The 19,430-nt window shown below is 43.6% G+C and overlaps 1 protein-coding gene across 10 annotated transcripts in view; it reads left to right on the plus strand.

Moving 5' to 3' along the window:
- The first annotated feature begins 260 nt into the window (after positions 1 to 260).
- The window catches only part of GCNT3 (glucosaminyl (N-acetyl) transferase 3, mucin type), a 68,888-nt gene continuing 49,718 nt past the window's right edge, over positions 261 to 19,430 (plus strand). For 6 of the 10 annotated variants that reach the window (XR_008554434.1, XR_008554435.1, XR_008549066.1 and 3 more), the window contains exon 1: positions 261 to 359. The gene's annotated coding sequence lies outside the window, so the exon portion shown is untranslated. Of the gene's footprint in view, positions 360 to 4,265; positions 4,517 to 19,430 lie in introns of those variants that run through there. The other 4 variants (XM_037502597.2, XM_037502603.2, XR_005123619.2 and 1 more) reach the window with 3 other exon arrangements.

A 19,430-nucleotide genomic window follows, 5' to 3' on the forward strand; every position in this document is an offset into this window, starting at 1 on the left:
GCAGCCTGCACTCTGGGTCTTAGCCAACGCAGGCTTTGACGCAGGAGGGCCCAGGAGTCACGCGTCTGACTCCAGGTGATTCCAGCTAGAAATTCTCCCGTGAGCACCACCCGGGACTCGTTAGACTCTAGCTCGAGGCCCACCTGGACCTGCGGGGCGCGGCGGCCGCACCACGCGACGCGGAAGCAGCGCGCACGTCGCGCGCACTACGTAGGTGACGCGCCCCACGTAGGCGACGCGCCCCAGCCCCGCGGCCTGGCCCCGCGGCGAGCAGGCCTGCGGCACGGAGGGCTGCGACAGGCACCGAAGGAGTCACAGGTGCTTAGCTGGGCGGTGACCAGGGAGCGCAGAAGAGGCAGGTAGGTGCCTTCACCCCAGGGGGCCCGTGGTCGGCAGGACTCATTTGTGGCCTGAGGGGGCGCTGCTTGTCTTCACGCGTGAACTTTTTTTTTTTTTTTAAGATTTATTTATGCACACAAGAGCTGGGGTACAGGCCAGAGGTGTGGGGGGTGAGAGGATTCACCAGAGACAGAGTGGGGAGCAGAACAGGAAGACTGACTAAAATACACTGCTGAGGGGAGCAGCGGGTGAGACAGGAGAGGTCTGCTGCGCCATGTGGGTTGCTTCTTGGCTGGCCGGGGATCGAACTCGTGCTACAGAGGCTGCGGACAGCTTCATAGTGCGGTGCTCAACCCCTTGCGCCACCAGGGAGGCTCCACACGTGAACTTTTAAGCTGTCTCGCTTCTCGAAAATTCTGAGTCTCACGTTGAAATGGCAGCTTGTTTGGTCACCTGGGGGGTGGTCCGTGCCTCCCGGTGGAACTGAAGGGACACCAACCAGAATCTGGGGTTGAGGTCACAGCCCTGTTTGGACTGAACGGGATTAAAAACCACCGAAGGTGAGGAGACGCCCACACAGTGGAGATGTTTCCTAGACAAGCCTGTGCTGGAGGGATTCTGGAAGCGCCCAAATTCTAGGGGTGACCCCAAGGTTTTCTTCGGATTCCAAAGTTCCCTCGTCCATCACAGTGTGTGCTGATATTTGGGTTAATGACGTGTGACTAGAAACTGGACTGTGAGGTGGAAGAAAACAGGAGCCCGGAGGTAGGGGTTTGTGTTGACTGTTCCTGCCAGAGAAGAGGGGTTGCGGTTTGGGGGGGCTTGGTGCTTTTCTTGTTTAGACAGAAACAACTGTAAAAAGAGGTAGCACTATGACCTTGTTAAGTGGAAGGACTAGAGTGTGTTTTCTGCAATGTGGGTGCACTGTGAGGTGTAGGCAGTGAATAGAGGAGACCCTGAAGGATTTCACCCAGGGAGGACCCGCCTAGGTCATCACAGGTTCAACGGCATGACTTTCTAGGCATTCCTCCTTGGCCTCCACTTCTCTCCTGCGATTCCATTTCTCTTTCTCTAGGCTACCTGTGACTCCCACTTGGCCTCCAGTGATATGTGGGTAACAGCTTCCACAACCGGAGAGGCTGGGGCTGGCAAAGCTGCTGAGGGTGGAGATGCTCAGCCTCCAGAGGCCTAACTCCTGGTTCTCCTACAGGAGACAGACCGTGGGCAGGCCGCCTTCTCTCAACCTGGACAGACTGTGCTTATATTTTAAACCCCAGAAAACTTCTTTTCCACAAAGGAACTTTCTCTCTCTCTCTCTCCTTTCCCCCCTCCCTCCCCCCCCCTTCCTTTCTCTCAGGTGACCTTGCATTTTCTTGACTTGGTAGAGAGAAATTCTGAGAACTCTGCCAAGTCTCCAGGTATCTCCATGAAAACTCAGGTGGGGGGCTTTTCAGGCTCAGGGGGTGGGTGTTCCTGCCATCCGAGGTGTCTACCTAGGACTTTCTCCTCAGTCTGGAGTGTTTTTGCACAAAAAGAAGGCGCATGCTGAGGGTCAGGATCCAGCAGGACCATGTCTGTTAGGAACAAACTAAAGCCCAAGTCTCAGAGCAGGTTTCACAGGCCTTCCCCGTGGACAGGGGAGCTTCGCCTTCATAGCCAGCACCTGGGAAAGACACTGCACAGAAAATGTACTGGGGCAATGGAGGGGACTAGCTTGGGATCTGGTTTTGTCAACCTGTATTGGGGTGGGGAAGGGAAGAAGGGATCTACGTGAAATGAGTCCTAATTGTGAACTCTGCTAAAGTTCTCACATTTTATAATCTCAGATGATCCTTATAAAAGTCTCAATTCAGATATGAGGAACTGATTTCAATGGGGGAGATGGGACTTGTCCTATGTCCCCACCCATTGAGTTGGAGCACTGGGATGGTGGGGGCAGGCTGGCGAGCTCATTTTCATCCCCCCCACCCCCCCAGCAGCTTGGGCAACCTGCGGGGGCATTTCCTGTTCAAAGGCCTCAACTGCTAGGTCACATGGAAACAAACTTTTCCTACCAGAAGAAAGGGCTATTGTTCTCCAGAGCCCGTGCTTTTAATCATTTTATACTTGGTTGTTATATTACCAATCTACCTTTCAGTTTGTTTTGCTTCTGGTTTGTCTTGGAGGGCTCACCAGGAAGTAACTCTGCTCAGAGCTAAGTGTTTTATGGTCACTTTTTTTTTTTTGGGGACCGAAAAGAACATTCTGTTACACCTGTTGCTTGAATTTTTTTTTAAAAGAGCTAATAGCTGTAGGCTTGCTCTTGGAGGATGGTAGTCACTCCTGTGTCTTCAGCAGAATAAAATTGACTTCTGAGGGTGTTCTCAGAGCACCACTTTGAAAGGGTAGGGTGGTTGCCTCTTCAGGTACTGCTTGTAGTCTGACGCCTCAGTTCATGCTCAACAATGCTGACCGTTACATCCCATGGCTCATGACCCTGAGCGGGTCATCCCCCTGCTATTTGCCAGGACTGTCATTGCAAAGTCAAGAAACTACTTACCAAGAATTTCTTGCATGTACAATGACTCCATTTTTCTAAAGGAGGGGATGATTGTAATAGCCTGTTAACTGATCTCCTACCTTCAGTTGTCAGAGCAGTCATTTTTTTATTTGAATAATTTATTTTTTTATTTATATCTTCTACATTATTGTGTATTCCCAGTAAAATTCCCACCACTAGTTCACCCATGAACCATCACATAGTCCCTTGTGCTCTTCCCTCCCCTGTTTTGTTATTTATTTTTTTTAATTTATACAAGCACTGGGCACAGAAGCTCGAGAGGGTGAGAGAATTCACCAGAGCCAGAGCGGGGAACAGAACTGACAGTCCAACAAAGTACACTGCTGAGGGGAGCAGCGGGCGAGACAGGAGAGGTCTGCGTGCCATTTGGCACCCTCACCAGTGGCCGGGGATCAAACTGGCGCTCCAGAGGCTGCAGGCAGCTTCGCAGCCCAGCGCTCAATCACTGTGCCACCAGGGTTCCCTCCCCTGTTTTGATCTTTTTTCCTCCCCCTCCTTTGCAGAATGTCTCTTATTTATGGTTGCCTGCTAGTTTTGTTTTATCATTTTTTTCCCTGATCCCTTGTGTGGTTCCCCTATATTCCTTCTATAAGTGTAATTTCTGTACTTCATATGTTTTGTATATTTTAATGAAATCCTCCTTTTGGAATAAGAGTGAGTGTAAGTAAATAAGGAAATGAAGTTTGGTACTTGCTCAGGACACCAGGAATGAAAAATATGCAAAAAAATAGATCAAAGTCATTTCTTCCTCCTGCCTCAAAACTGGCTAACTCAAAAGTGTCACCTGCTGTGACAGTCACTAGAAGTAGGGATAGAAATAGAAGGGGGGAGGAGAGATTCAAGTGGGCTGTGGGAGGGAAAGAGGAGGCAGGGAGAGAAGGGGGAAAAAAAGGAAGAGGTTGAAGAGGAACTTGGAAATAGGTGGTGACTGAGGGGGAGAGATTTTACCAAAGCAGAATGAAATGGCTGGTTTCCAAGAATTAGACCCTCCTCATCCCAGAAGAGCCCACTGGACGCCAGCCGAAGGCCGTGGTGACCTGGCGGTGCACCCTGCCTGCAGGAGCTTGTAGTATTGTGTGCCTCAGCTATTCTGCCTTTGCCTTGAGGATTCTTTGCTTTGACTATTCTGTGCCTCTCAGGGTGCAGAAACAGGGAAAGTTGATAAGGAACCTCTAAGGGCAGAAGTCCTAGTATGAGGATCCATACCTGCTGAAAACAGCATGTGCAGAAACATGGAAAGTTTAAGAACGGGAACCTCTCAGGGCACAAGTCCTGGTGTGAGGATCTATACAGGCTGAAACAGCATGTGCACAAACAGCAATAGGTGTTATGGCTAGAGTAGCATAAACACTGAGACTTTCCTTGATTTTCTCCTTATTTCTCAACCTTGGCTGGGGCCAGCTGGTTACGCATCCCCCATACACTTGTGCATTCCCCGTTTGCCTGCTTGCTGCTTTGATCTTTTTACTTTCTGTCTGATTCTAAATAAAAACGAGACTGCCCTTGGAGCTGGGCTGCACTTTCTTGGTGTCGTCCGTCTAGGCTTCTCATTGTTCTCCACGTGGACTCTGGGTAATCCGTTTTCACTCCGCCGCCAAACATCATAACGAGACACAGGTGTGTGGAAGGAAATGCAGTTTCTTCTATTTAGTTGCTTGGGAGTGTCTGTGTTCTTTCTCATGGGGGTGGTGGGGGGGGTGTAGGGAAGTGGGGAGAGCCTGTTGATTACACCATCTTGTTTAGAATCCCCCATCAACTTTTATAGGCCCTCCTGTTGTTCACTTCTCAGGGAGTTGATATTCACGGCCATGACATCACATCCTTGATCTTATCCTAAAAACTGGGTAAGCACTGTTGAGAAACACAGCAACCTTTCCCTGGGGATAAAACCCCGTGGCATTATCATCTAACTTCAGATCTGTTAATATCTTTATTGAAAAACAAAAATAAATGTTTAACCTCGTCTGCATTATGTTTAATACCTGTACTTATTTTAATGCCTGTATTGATTCTCAGTGGTTCACTTTTGCGAGAATGCTCTCCCGTCTCCCTCCTGAACGGCTGCATTCTGTTCATCTGACAGCTGTTAGCCCTTTATGACAAAATTAGCTTTGTGAATCATGTCTACCAGTAAGCTCTTGTCAATTTAGGTGAATGATTCTGTTATCTCTTCTGGTTGGTTATTTTCCTATTTTCATTATCCAGATGCCCTCCAATATAAAAAGCACCTCCAAAAGGTGGGTGAGCTCCCTATCTACTCGCATTTTTTTCTTGATTTTTGCCAGGTAGCTAAATAAATTAGGTTAACTTGTTAATCTCTCTATAGCTAGAATTCAAGTAGTTACCAAGCTCCTGTGTGCCACATACTGTTCTAGACTCTGGAGACAGAACTGTGAACTAAACAAACTATCCATGCTCCCATAGGGCAAACCTGGCAATGGGGGGAGGTGGATAATAAACCATAAGTGAAATATATGGTGATAAATGCAGTGGAGGTAAATGAAGCAGACAAGGCTGGGACAGTGGGGGGTGGGGGGGGTTAGGGCGTGTGTGTGTGTGTGTGTGTGTGTGTGTGTGTTTTATGTGTATGTCACTTTAAAGTGGGCTACACACAAAGTTTCTTCTGAAGTGGCAGCATTTGAATAATGACTCGCAGGAGTGCACCATGTGGGTAACTGGGAATGAGGGTGAGAAAAGGGAAGATAGGCATGGAGGGCCTAAAAAAAGAAAGTGCTGGTGTGCTGGGAACAGCAAAAGACCCAGGACTTGAGGCAAAGTGGTTTGAGAACTGGAAAGCCAAGGACAGATTATGTAGGGCCTTGGCAGGCCTGGTAAGGAATTTGGCTTTAGCTGAGTTGACCACCTCTAGGAGTTGAAGGCCTGTCCAGTACCTTCAGAAGGCCCCTTGTCTCACGTTTCAGACCATCAAGGATATTAAAGATGAAAGTTCCAAGTTGGGTGATTCTTAATTTTAGAGTTCAATAAATGGACACCTGGTTCTATTGAGAAGGCAGAAGTTTTACTGGTGAATTGTTGATGCTTTATGGAAATGTTTCCCTCATGTAGTCTTTTTAACTCGCCCATGAGGTTGATAGCATTATCCATTTTTATTTAAGTTAGCTTTTAGGAAAGTTACACATGTAAGAGAAAATCAGAAAGAATAAGAAATGAAAGCTAGAGGACTCCTTGCTTATCTTAGTCCTGTCTTCTTTCTCAGACTATTTAAATTTCTGAAGAGCGAAGGGGTAAATCAGCTAGCACCTAAAAGCATGCAGCTTCTATCACCCAACTGTTGTAGAGCAACCCCGATACAAAACGGGGTGCCTGACTGTGGGTCCTCACCTGCATGCTTAAAAGGACTTATCAATGCTCTACTGCAGGCACACACGAAAGGTTAATAAAAGGTTTATTTACAAGGGAAGGGGAAATGAGGAAATGTACAGCTCAGGGAGAAAAGTGGGAGACAAAGTTTTAAATGAGTCCTACGCGATCCGCCGATCAGGAATCCCAAAATGGCGCTCTGAGAGCTGGCTGCAAGCCAGGAGCCATGAAGCCAGGAGGCGAGCGACAGCGAGTCCCCCCCCCACCCCCAAGGCCCACGTGTTTGGTTTTTATATCCAACCTGGCTGCTTAACTCCACCCTCAGGTCCCAGCCACCTTCCCTTTGGTGGTGACGGGATTTGTCTTTCCCAATGTTTTAATGGCTTTAGTCTGGAGTGGGGGTGGGGTCCACAAAGCCTGTATGGGATTAGCTCAGGACATCATTTCCCCCTAACATGCCTACCCACACAGGATCACACGGTACTTCGGCTTCGTGCTTTGTGTTTTTTCACGTATTAATGTATCTCGGTGCCTTTCCAAATTCATAACTTCTTACCCCAGTCTTTTTAATATCTCTGTAGATCTCCAAGGAATGGACATATTACATTTTAAACAGGATATGACAATTTTGGGAGATAGGCATAGTAATTGTCCTTTTATAAATGACAAAATGTTACAGGGCAGCCCCCAAATAAAACGGGTTACCTGGCTGTGGGTCCTTATCCGCATGCTTGAAAGGGACTTATTAATACTCCACTGCAGGCACACATGAAAGGTTAATAAAAGGTTTATTTACAAGGGAAGGGGAAATGAGGAAATGTATAACTCAGGGAGAAAATAGGGAAATAAAATTTTAAATGCATCCTACCCTATCCGCCGACCTGGAAACCCAGTGGCACTCTGAGAGCTGGCCAGAGCCTCAAGCTGGTGGAGAGCCAAAAATGGAACCCCCCCCCCAAAGCCCACGTGTCTGGTTTTATACCAAACCTGGCTACTTAACTCCACCCTCAGGTTCCAGCCACCTTCCCTTTGGTGGTGATGGAATTTGTCTTTCCCAATGTCCTGATGGCTTTGGTCTGGAGTGGGGGTGGAGTCCACAACGCCTGTATGGGATTAGCTTTAGGACATCCTTTTCTCCCTAACAAAAGTGCTTCAGGGAGATAAAGTGGCCAACTTGTTTGGCATTTAGTGAAAGAGCTAAGCCCCAGGTCTTCTGACTCTCAGTTCCCCATTTTTTCCTGCCACAATCAGGAATGCATCAGAGGGAGAGGAACTGAAAGCCACTTCACTTCATAGGAAGCTCCTTCCAGAGCCCTCTGTTTGCTGTCCTCGGGTTCCTGATAAGCAGTCTTGCTAAGAGAAATTCTTAAGCCAGGAAAACAATTAGAGCTGTCAGGTTGAGCTCAGCCAGTAGAGCAATTGCAGCCTCCACCCCTCAGAGCTGCTGGCCTGTTTGCATTTCTGTGTCATTTCCTTAGTATGGGGGCTGTGCCTGTCACCATGGCCTCTCTTTGTGGAAGAGAAGGGGGTATCTGGCAAAGAAGTTCTCATGTTTTTCCATATTTTATATTTTCAAAATATTTATCTTATAAAGCTTGTGTATGTTCATTATAACACACATGCATGCCATGTATCTAAATGGAAAATAAACATTTTTTTCATGTAATTCTTCCAGGGCAGCAAAGCACTGTTAACATTTCAGGTCTTTTCTGGTCTTTCCCCTCTCCCACCAAGGCTTTTTTTCTGTCTGCACGCATGAGTGTGACCATGAGTGAGTACAGATGAAGTTGCTGTTTGTGTTCCATTATGCCTGTTTTCATTGACCTTTTGTCATGCCTAGCTTCAGTGCTGTGCTCGCTCACTTTTTTTTTTTTAATTTTTTTAAAGGACAGGTTTATTAGGAAAAGGAGAAAGGAAAAGAGAGGCACCTGCATAGACACAGGTGGACAGAGAGCTTCTGTGGCTTTGCAAAGGGAAAAGGTTTGAGAAAAAATGCCTGTGACCACAGGTGGGCAGGAGAGCTGCTCTGGCTCCCCCCCCCTTTTTTTTTAAAGATGTATTTATTTTTATATAAGAGCTGGGGTACAGGCCAGAGGCGCTGGAGGGTGAGAGGACCCACCAGAGACAGAGCAGGGAGCAGAACAGGCAGACAGAAATACACTGCTGAGGGGAGCAGTGGGCTAGACAGGAGAGGTCTGCTGCACCATGTGGGACTCTCTCTGGCTGGCTGGGATCGAACCCACACTGCAGAGGTTGCGGACAGCCTCACAACATGGCGCTCAACCTGCTGCGTCACCAGGGAGGCCCTCTGGCTCTCTTTTTTAAAGACTTCAAATGACACTTTTTTTTTTTTTTTTGAGGTAATGTTGGTTTATGTTGTTTATTATATCTTGGGGAGTATAGAATGCCCTCTCATCCCCAAGTGCTAGTATCATAGTTCACCACCATAGTCTCTTGTGCTCCCTCCTCATGTTGTTATGACCCCTTATCATCCTCTGGATTCCTTAGTTTTGTAGTCAGCTCTCAAGGATTAAATTTAAGCTTGGCTTTATGGCTTTTTGGTTTCTCTACATTCCACCTATAAGAGACACTATCTAGTATTTGTCTTTATCCTTCTGATATATTTTGTTTAGCATAATCCAGCTCTACCCATGTTGCTGCAAATGGCATGAGCTTGTCATTTTTGATCACTGAGTAATATTCCACCTTGTGTACATACCACCTCTTGATCCACTCATCTGATTTTGGGCACTCAGGTTGTTTCCATGTCTTGACTGTTGTAATAGTGCTGCTATTAGCATAGGAGTGCAAGTTGCCTTTTGAATTAGCGTGTGTGTATTCTTCAGGTAGATACCTAGGAGTGGAATTGTTCGGTCATCTGGCAGATCCATTTTTAATCTTTTTTTTTTTATATCTGGTGCACACATTACTCAATGTGCCTTCTTTAAATTCCCTTAAGAAACAATCTAGATTACCCATCTTCATCAGAGCTCCTTTTTTTTTTTTTTTAAAGATTTATTTATTTATTTATACAAGCACTGGGTACAGTCAGAAGCGCAGGAGGGTGAGAGAATTCACCAGAGCCAGAGGGGAGAGTAGAGCAGGCAGACTAATGAAATACACTGCTGAGGGGAGCAGTGGGCGTGGCAGGAGAGGTCTGTACGCCATGTGGAACCCTTGCCCAGTGGCCGGGGATTGAACCAGTGCTGCAGAGGCTGCGGGCAGCTTCGCAACCCAACGCTCAAGCACTGCACCACCGGGGAGGCCCCATTTTTAATCTTTTGAGGAACCTCCATACTATTTTCCATAGGAACTGGACCAGTCTACATTCCTACCAGCAGTGTTGAGTCTCTTTTTTCTTCCACATCTTCACCAGTACTTTTTGTTTCTGGTCTTTTTGATGTGGGCCATTCTCACAGGAGTGAGGTGGTATTTCATCCTGGTTTTGATTTGCATTTCCCTGATGATAAGTGATGATCAATATTTTTTTCATGTGCCTCTTGGCTGCAGTATGTCTTCTTTGGAGAAGTGTCTACTTAGCTTTTCTGCCAATTTTTTTCGTTTGGTTATGGAAGTACCATAATATATTTATGGTTATTTTGTTTGTTTTCAGTTTTTCACTCTTAAAAATAGAATTCCAATAAACATACATGCACACATTTTAAATACTCAATTGCTCAACTCATCACAAGGAAAAAAAAAAAAAAAACCAGATCAGACGTAGAGGTTAGCAGTCAGGGAGGCACACTTCTTGTCCAGCTCTCTGCTATCTTTGGTATGTTCTTGCTCAACTTTGTGATGCTAGGCCAATTCCTTCTCCTCTCTTGACCTATTCTTTACAACTGGATATAAAAAACTTTACTCAAAAGCAGGCAGCATGTGTAGTGCAGCTCTGGCTATATGCAGAGTATACTGAGAAGAACAGAACATGCATCTTGTTGCCCAGAGCATTATAGCCCCACTGACACGGCCAGGAGAATCTGGGCTCCTTCCCACCATCTGCCCTCCTCAAAGACAAGGCAGGGCCTTGATGACAATGGGTAAACAGTTGGCAATTCAGGAAAAGTATGAGCAAAAAAGTATGAGAGAGAGGGAGAGAGGGAGGGGGAGGGAGAGAGAAGGAGGGACAGGGAGGGAGAGAATTTGCATTGATAACACCTTAGATTTTAAATGCTGGAAAGGCACATACAGAAGTTCAGCACAGCTCTTAATAAATGAGCCAGGACATGGACGGAGGGAGATTAGTGGCATGCAAGGGTGTGGATGCATACCTGGGTGATTCCCACCAGTGACTGAGTGATACTCTAGCCTCCCTGTCAACTTGCTGACGGCCTATAACCTGAGAGCTTAGAAAAAGTCTTAAAACTTGGCATCAGGAGATCAGGGTTCCAATTCCAACTCTGCCCTAGAGAGCCAGGCCCTTGTGGACTTGAATTTTCATATAGAGAGATGAAGTTGTTGGAATAAAATTAGTGACTTTGTATTTCTCCCCACCCTGGCTGTCTGAATCATACCTTTTCAGGTCTTGAAAAGCCCTTTTGTACATATTGACTTATTGATTTTTAGCCCATTGAGGGTGTAGATGGGGTATTGTTTGATACAGATGAGGAAGTTAGGGTTAGGAAGGATTAAGTGTCCTGCCCTAGATTATTCAGTGAGTTAAGAGCAAAATCCAAGTTTTGGTTTCTTCAGAGCTCTTTCCATTATACCATAGAACTGAAAGAAAATCATTTCCTTTTAGTAGTCTATTTCTGAGCTATAAATGAGATCCACCCATACCTAAGTTAGCATGGGTTTGTCCCATAGCTGGTATTCTCTTGTGGATTAAATAAGAATGAGAGAGAAATGAAAATGAGACCTTTTTTTTTTTTGTTGAAAACAAGCCTTCTGACCTCTTTGCAACTCACGTTGTTCTTATGCTTTTTTCCAGTCTGTACATCTAACAGGTAACAAATGCTTTTGTTCCTCCAGTTTTGTCTATTAAATTCAATCAGGAAAAAATGGATTCAGAATGTCATACTAACTTGTTTAATAACTTGTCTTTTTTGGTAATTGTATTTTGATGGGGCAAAATTCAAAGGGGGGAGTGGAGGGAAAAGAAATTGAAAGTAGGAATAAATTGAGCAAGTTATTTGGTATTACTTCTATATCAGTTTCTTTGCTTCTCTGTTAACATAATCTTAGAAAGAATTTAGTAGAGCTTTCAACTAGGACTTTTTGGTGAAAGGAAGATACAGCCTCAGTTGAGTGATTTTGGAATAGGGTGGTCCCCGGAGTGCCCCTCTCCCTGCCCTGTAACAATTTGACAACCAGCACTGACCTGTCACCTTTAAGGTTGTTTTTTTATTTTTTTAAAAGATTTATTTATTTATGAATACAAGAGCTGGGGTGCAGGCCAGAAATGCGAGGAATGAGAGGATTCACCAGAGACAGAGTAGGGAACAGAACAGGCAGATTGACTGAAATACACTGCCGAGGGGAGCAGTGGGTGAGACAGGAGAGGTCTGCTGACCCATGTGGGTAGCTGCAGATAGCTTCACAGTGCTGTGCTTAATCCCTTGCGCCACCAGGGAGGCCCTCACCCTTAAGGTTTTGGAAGCTGGACTATTTATCAAAGGTTGTACTTCTCTTACTGTTTAACAGGGGAACCAGTGTGGTTCTTCTTTTCACTTAGAGTAAGTGTAGCAAACACAGAGGGATATTGTTGATACCATTGCTACTTTGAGGGCACAGGATGAAGATAAACTGAAATAATCATTACTAGACAATAACTTCTAAATCTTGCTGTTGGGAGATTAAAATTAAAATGCTAAGTAAAACTAGTAGGTGAGTTGGATCCACATCTCACTTTGTTGACTAAGATAAATTTTAGATGGAGCAAAGACTTAAATCTAAAAACTGGTATCGTAAAGGTACTAGAAGAAAACATGGGAGAATTCCTTTAGATGCTTGGAGAGTAGAAGATCATTCTAAGTAGGACTCAAAATTCAGAATCCAAAAAGTGACTTAAGTTTGGCTACATTAAAAAAAAAAGAGGGCGCCTTTAACTGGCAAAATGAAACATATACTGTAAGAAAACAAATATATAAAGCTAAAGGGCAACCTGAAGAAAAATAGGTAAAACTCATCACTGAGAAATGATAAAGGGCTAATGACCCTAATATGGAAGGAAGTAGAACTGAGAAGAGAATTATTAAACTCAAAAAATGTGTAAAGAGCATGAACAAATAAGTCACAGGAAAGGAAATAAAAATGGCCCTTAATATAGGGGATGGTGGGCTTGGTCTTAGACATACATAATAAAAGAAATGTAGTTAACAACACTGAGGTGCCAGATTGACAAAAACAGCCAAGTTTGATAACACTGTTGGCAAGACTAGGAAAATAGGCATTTTCACACATGACTTGTAGAAATGCATCTTGGTTTTATATTCACAACATCAAGTTATAAATGCAAACATTCTTTGTTTTTAGCATTCTAACTTCTGGGGCTTTATCATACACATGTGTACTCATATGATTTGTGTGCGTGTGTGTGTATTCATTGCAGCATTATTTGCAATAGTGAAATATTAGAAAAGGCGCAAATGTCCTTCAATAGAGGCCTAACCATGGTACACAGTTACAAACTCTACAGATGTAGAAGAGACTACTTATGTAGAAAGATCTGCACAATCTTGTTTACAAAAGACAAAGTAAAAAACAAACAAAAACCCCCCCATCAAAACAGAAACACCCAGCCAGGTCAACAGACTGATGTCAAAGTGTGGGGAACAATGATATGCTATGTTTGTATAAAAGGTCATCAGTCATGCTTATATACTGACGTGTCCTTGTGTATGTGTTAAGAAAAAACTCTGGAGGGCTGCATAAGGAAAAAAATGAAAGTGGTTTTCCAGCAGAGGCTGTGGAAACTATGTGACAGTAGGAATTTTCACTGTATACCTAAGTATTTTTATAGTGAAATATGACATCTAGAAAAACGAACAGACATATAATGGTTTGCTAAACAAGTCATAAAGTGAACACTGGGAAACTATCGAGTGGATCAAGAAATAGAACACTGCAGCACCTTTCGCCACCATCACAGACTCTCCCTGAAGGTAACCACTATCTTTATTATTATGGTCACCACCTCTTAGTTTTATATTTTGCCAAGTTTTGTCACATTACTGGGTTTATATGTTACATATCATTTGTTTAATGGCTTCTTTGCGCAACTTTTTGTTCAATTTCATCCAGGTTGTTGTGTGTAGTTATAGTTTGTTAGTTTGATTGCTGGGTGCACTTTTCCATTGTGTTAATGCTGCAGTTGATCCATTCTGCTGATGAATATTGGGTTTTATCCAACTTGGGGTTGCATTATTGTGATTTTTAAGAAATACATATTTAATCATTCAGATGACCAAAATATATTTCTCAAATACATTTGGTCTTCACCCATGGCTCCTGGCTTATAGCTTCCAAAAGTCTTGGAATTTTCTGAGTAATAAGAGCAATGACAACATCTTTTGTTATAATATTTATTTTCTTCTGTGTAGTTTCTGAGGTTACTTCAGAATCATAAAGGCAAAATGGGCATCTTGTTTTTCACAAGACTCCACCACAACTGGGGTTATATTAATGGGATGACTTTTGGAAATCACCCAAGATTGGAGGCTGGTAGCCAGAAGAACCAACCAGATAACCAAAGGGTTGGAACATTCAGTCCCACCCTCCTAACTTTGAGGAAGGGGCTAGAGGCTAAATCATTGGCCATTGGTGATTGATTCAATCAACCATGCCTGTGTATTGAAGGGGGATTTGGAGATTCCAGCTTGGGGAACAGACACTTTTACATGTCACTGGGCCCCAAACTTGTTTGGGCCGTGGATGAAGACCAAATATATTTAAGAAATATATTTCGGTCATCTAAATGATTAAATATTTCTTATAGATCACAGTAATGCAGCCACAAGTTGCAAACAATCCAATATTTATCAATAGAATGGATCAACTGCAGTATTAACAGTCCCTTGTTTGGGACTGCACCCTATACATCTCTTCATCTAGTTGTTGATTTGTGTCTTTTAATATTTGTAAGTAAACTTGTAGTAAGCCAGTATTCCAATAAGTAAACAGGTTTATTGAATTCTGTGAGCTAGCAAATTTAATCAAATCCAAGGAGGGGATAGTGGGACTTTCTGATTTATAGCCAGTTGGTCAGAAGCACAGGAAACAACTCGAATTCTGGACAGTCATTCTGGACTCGAATTCTAGACAGTAATTCTGGTGTGAGTGAGCACTAAGTAGTGACATCTGATGCTATCTTGGGTAGATAGTGGCAGATAAGCTGACTTTGTGGGACTCCCTGACTGTGGTGGAGAACTGTTTGATGATGTGGGAAACCACCTCCCCAGAAATTGCAGTTGGGTGTGCACATCTTATAGGGACTGTTACAGATAAGTCTTCTTGTCTTGATGAGCATGTACACTGATTTCTGTTGGTTATATACCTGGCAGTGGAATTGCTGAGTCTGAGTATGAATATCTTTAACTTTGGTAGACACTTGCCAATCTGTTTTCAAAGTGGCTGTACCAATTTGTACTTCAGCCAGTAATGTGGGAGAATTCCTGTAACTTCCACATCCTCACCAGTACTTGGTACTGTATGTCTTTTAAAAATTAGCCATTTGGCACTTAGTAATGGTATCTCATGGTAGTTTTAATTTGCATTTTCCTGGTCACTAATGAGGCTAAGTATATATTCATGTTTATTGGCTATTTGGATATTTCTCTCTTAAAAATGTCCAAGTCTCTTGCCATTTTCCCCCTTAGTCTTGTCCTTTTTATTTAAGATTTATTTATGCATACAAGAACTGGGGTACAGGACAGAGGTGCGGGGGTAAGAAGATTCACCAGAGGCAAAATGGGGAGCAGAACAGGTGGATTGACTGAAATGCACTGCTGAGGGGAGCAGCGGGAAAGACAGGAGAGGTCTGCTGCACCATGTGGGAAGCTCCCTGGCTGAGGATCGAACTCATGCTGCAGTGGCTGCTGATAGCTTGATAGTGCTGAGACTTAACCCCTAGCACCACCAGGGAGGCCCAGTCTTGTCTTTTTCATCATTGCTAAAGGAACTTTTTTTCTGATACACAATAAACATTTATTTTTTGCAGTTCTGGAGGCTGGGAAGTCCAAGATCTTGGTGCTGATAGATTCAGTATCTGCTGAGGGCACACATTCTGGTTCATGGATGGTTTTTCTCACTGTGTCCTCATATGATGAAAGGGGTGAGGAATCTCTCTGGCACCTCCTATATAAAGGCATTAATTCCCTAAAGACCCTGCCCTATGACCTACTCACCTCCCAAAGGTCCCACCTCCTAATACCATCATTTGGATATTGGATTTTCAACATAGGAATACCAGGAGGATACAAAAATTTCTAGCTCTTGGGCTCAAGTTTCTGCTCTGCCACTAAATTATGATGTAGATAGGTTTACTTCAGCTTACCTCACTGTCCTCATTTGTTAAAAAAAAAAAAAAAAGTTAGACTTGGTTATCTCTTCTTTCCAGCTCTAGAAAGCTTGCCTTCTCAATAGTTTTTGTGCTGGATATTAACTCAGTGACTGCAGTTTCTAGATTATGTATGCAATGTCATATTTACAGAGGCACTATATGAAAGGTTGGGGGGAATCAAAAAGCTGAAACTTTGTTCTAGGAAGGGCTAGAGAAACAAGTGTCTATGAAGAGTAGGGGTGAGAGGCATTTGCTAGGCTATGACTGTAAACTAAAGTTGATAAATCATGTTGTTCAATAAATGGAGTGGTGGGTATGAGACCATTATAAAAGAGTGTTTTTAAAAGGAGTTGTGTTGGAATATAGAGAAGCAAAACAATAACAAACCCAAGAAGTCTGTTGAATTGAAGCTACTAGAGGGGAGGGGAAGGGCAGGCAGCAGGGTGTGGAGGGGGCCCAGTGAATTATGGTGAGGGACTGTGGGTGCTTTGGTGGTAGGTGTGGTGTGGTAACATGCACCTGAAGAAGTGTATCCTGTACCTCTGAATCATATACTGTGTTGTAAGTCAACGCAACCTCAATGAAAATAAAATATAAAAGCAAAAAGTCGGGTTATATAATATTCTAGGTTGTAAGGGCACATTTCATAGTGCTTAACCATTAAGTTCTGATTAGCAGCTGAAACCCATGCAAACTGATATGTGCTCTTTGAGGAGGTTGGCTGACTTGGAGCTTATGTGCCTTTCAGGACAGGTAGGCACTCCGGCGAACAACAACATACTGAAAACAGGCAACCTGTCATGAATGGGAATCAGGTAGAAGTTGACTAACTGCACAGCAGGCCAGAGGTGGTTGTTGCTGATGAGGGCATCAGGATAATCCCACTGCACCTTGGCCCTGTTGTCCTAAGTTGACAGTCCACTGAGTGTTCCTCTCAGTGGAAGGAAACTGCCTATAAAACACGACACATAGCCAGTGATCCAACAATATCTTTAGTTGGATCCAACAATATCATTAGTTCGTCCTGCCAGGAATGAGCAGGTCTAAAACTTTGTACCAGCCTTCTACTCTTAAAGTCCACAGAGCCCCTGCCCAGAGAGACCCAGTGAGGGTCGCACCAGTCTGAGGCTCCTGCAGACCTCTTCTTTCCAGCTCCTGGGAGATATCCGGACCCTCAGTCTGGGAGACGATATCTGCAGGAAAGTAGAAATAACTTTTTCTCTAACACAAATGCTCAAATGGTGCCAAGGAGGAAGACATCTGGTTGAGTAGCAGTCAGGCAGGACCTGTCCTTCCCACAGGTGAGCAGGCAGGGCTTGCTGGTATGTCCATCCCCCTCTCTCCAAGTGCCATGTTTCCTGGGCACAAACTCAGCCCCTGCCAGGAATGTTGTGTTATATGCAGCAGCGCCTCAAATAACATCATTTCTTTGTAATGTTTTGTTATAATGTTGATAAGAAAAAAAATCCCAGTCAAACTTGAATGGAAGAACATTATTTGAGGACTTGGTGGTTTTTTTTTTTTTTTTTTAATATATATACACATCCATCTTTTTTATTTTTTTAAAGATTTATTCATGCATGCAAGAGCTGGGGTACAGGGCCTCCCTGGTGGCTCAGTGGGTTGAGTGCAGTGCTGTGAAGCTGTCTGCAGCCTCTGCAGCGTGGGTTCAATTCCCGGCCGGCTGGGGAGATTCCCACATGGCGCAGCAGACCTCTCCTGTCACGCCCGCTCCTCCCCTCAGCACCTCTGGCCTGTACCCCAGTTATTTTATAAATAAAAAATCTTTTTAAAAAATAAGCTGGGGTACAGGCAAGAGATGCGGAGGGTGAGAGGATTCACCAGAGACAGAGTGGGGAGCAGAATAGGCAGGCAGACTGAAATACACTGCTGAGGGGAGCAGTGGGTGAGTTAGGAGAGGTCTGCTGCATCATGTGGGTTGCTCCCTGGCGGGCCCAGGATTGAGCTGCTGATTGCTTCTTAGTGTGGTGCTTAACCCCTTGCGCCACCAGGGAGGCCCCCAGCCATCGTTTTTTTTGCTTAAAGCAGCAGCTTTCTGTTGATGGCCATGAGGACTCACTCTGTGTTACAAATATCATGTGCATCTCTGTGGCTAGTGTTTATATTCTTACTCCCTCTTCCCCTTGTTCTGTCACCTGCAGCATATTATTCATACTCTTATAAACCCGTCCTTTAAAGATATATCCTGAGCATCTTTCCATTATCTGTGGATAGAGTTTCCTTATCCTTTGTAGTTACATTTTTTCCTATTATATAAATCTACCATAATTCATATTAAAATCACTTTAATTCGACCTCACTGATGGACATTGAAGTTGTTTCCACTACTTTGCTATTGCAAACAATGTTTTGATAAATGATTTTATCATAATATATTTTTATACATAAGTATTTCAGTGGATAAGCTAGAAGTGGCATTGTTAATGAGAGAGTAGGTGTGCTTGTTATTTTGATCATTAGCATCAAATCTCTTTCTTGGTTGTCCTTTACCAGAGTGCCTATTCTGCGCAGTCTCATCTTTGTGCTTCTGCCAGACTTTAATTTTTTTCATAATGTTCATGATGAACGTTTGACATCTTCGAAAGTTTCCTCTTAATCCTTTGTTTTCCCTTTCTCTCCGCATCCCCTCCTCCTCTCCCTAAGCGAAGATCTATTTTATGCCACACTATTATTATGTCATTGCATGGATGTGTTAACTGCAAAGAATGCAGGATCCTCACCCTATACTTGAATATCTCTAAATTATAAAGAGGGGAGTTTATGTTAAAACCAGACAAAGGGGTTTGATAGAAATGTATAGTGTCAATGTGGAAGGGAATTTAGGTGAAGTCTGAGTAAGATTGTAATTCCTTAGTACTCTGTTAATAGTAATGAAGAACTGGGGAAGGCACTTGCACACTAGGGAATAAAAACTAAATGAAAACGTACTTTGGTGTCCCTGGTTATCTTATGCCTTGGCACCCGCCCTCCAGGGATGTTCAGGGAGTCTTGCTTCTCGCTGTTCTCACAGTCTCTGTCTGTTCTTTTGCGCTTGGACAGGTGAGTATGCTTCTCACACTTTCTCGTGTGATTGTTGTCACTGTTTTAGTTCTATGTCCATTAAAACCCCATAAGACAGTCCTGTTGTTTTATATTCATTTCTACTTACTGTTTTTGTTCTTTCCTTCATTTCTGCACTGTCACCTGGAATTGGTGATCTGCACCCTAGATTGGTTATCTGCACTTTGGAATACTTCCTTTGGTGCAGACAGGCAGTAACATGTTTAGTTTTTGTCTAAACATTATTTTACTTTGATCCTTAAAGGATAATTTTATTAGTTGTAGAATCCTAGCCTGGCAGTTACTTTCCTTCAGAAGTTTGGTATTATCTTCGTTAGGCTTTTATCATTTAGGTTGAAATGTTAGCAGTAAATCTTTTTTCCTCTATTTCCAGATTCTAGGATTTTCTCTTGGATTTTGGTTCTCTGCAGTTTGCCTATCACATGTCTAATACAGGGTTTTAAAAATTCTCAACGTAGGAAAAATTGCCAACCTTATATAATCGTACTATTTGTTAATGTATAAAAGTGGTATTCCATTGTGCCAGGGTAGCCTTCTGAATTTTTTTACTGATTATATGTGCATATGAATGTGCATTGTATAAAAGTACACTGGTATATGTGCATGGGCATCTGCCGGAGTCCAGCTCCG

Source organism: Talpa occidentalis, unplaced genomic scaffold (assembly GCF_014898055.3).
Source record: "Talpa occidentalis isolate TD23 unplaced genomic scaffold, MPIMG_talOcc4v2.1 talOcc4.11, whole genome shotgun sequence".
Lineage (NCBI taxonomy): Eukaryota > Metazoa > Chordata > Mammalia > Eulipotyphla > Talpidae > Talpa > Talpa occidentalis.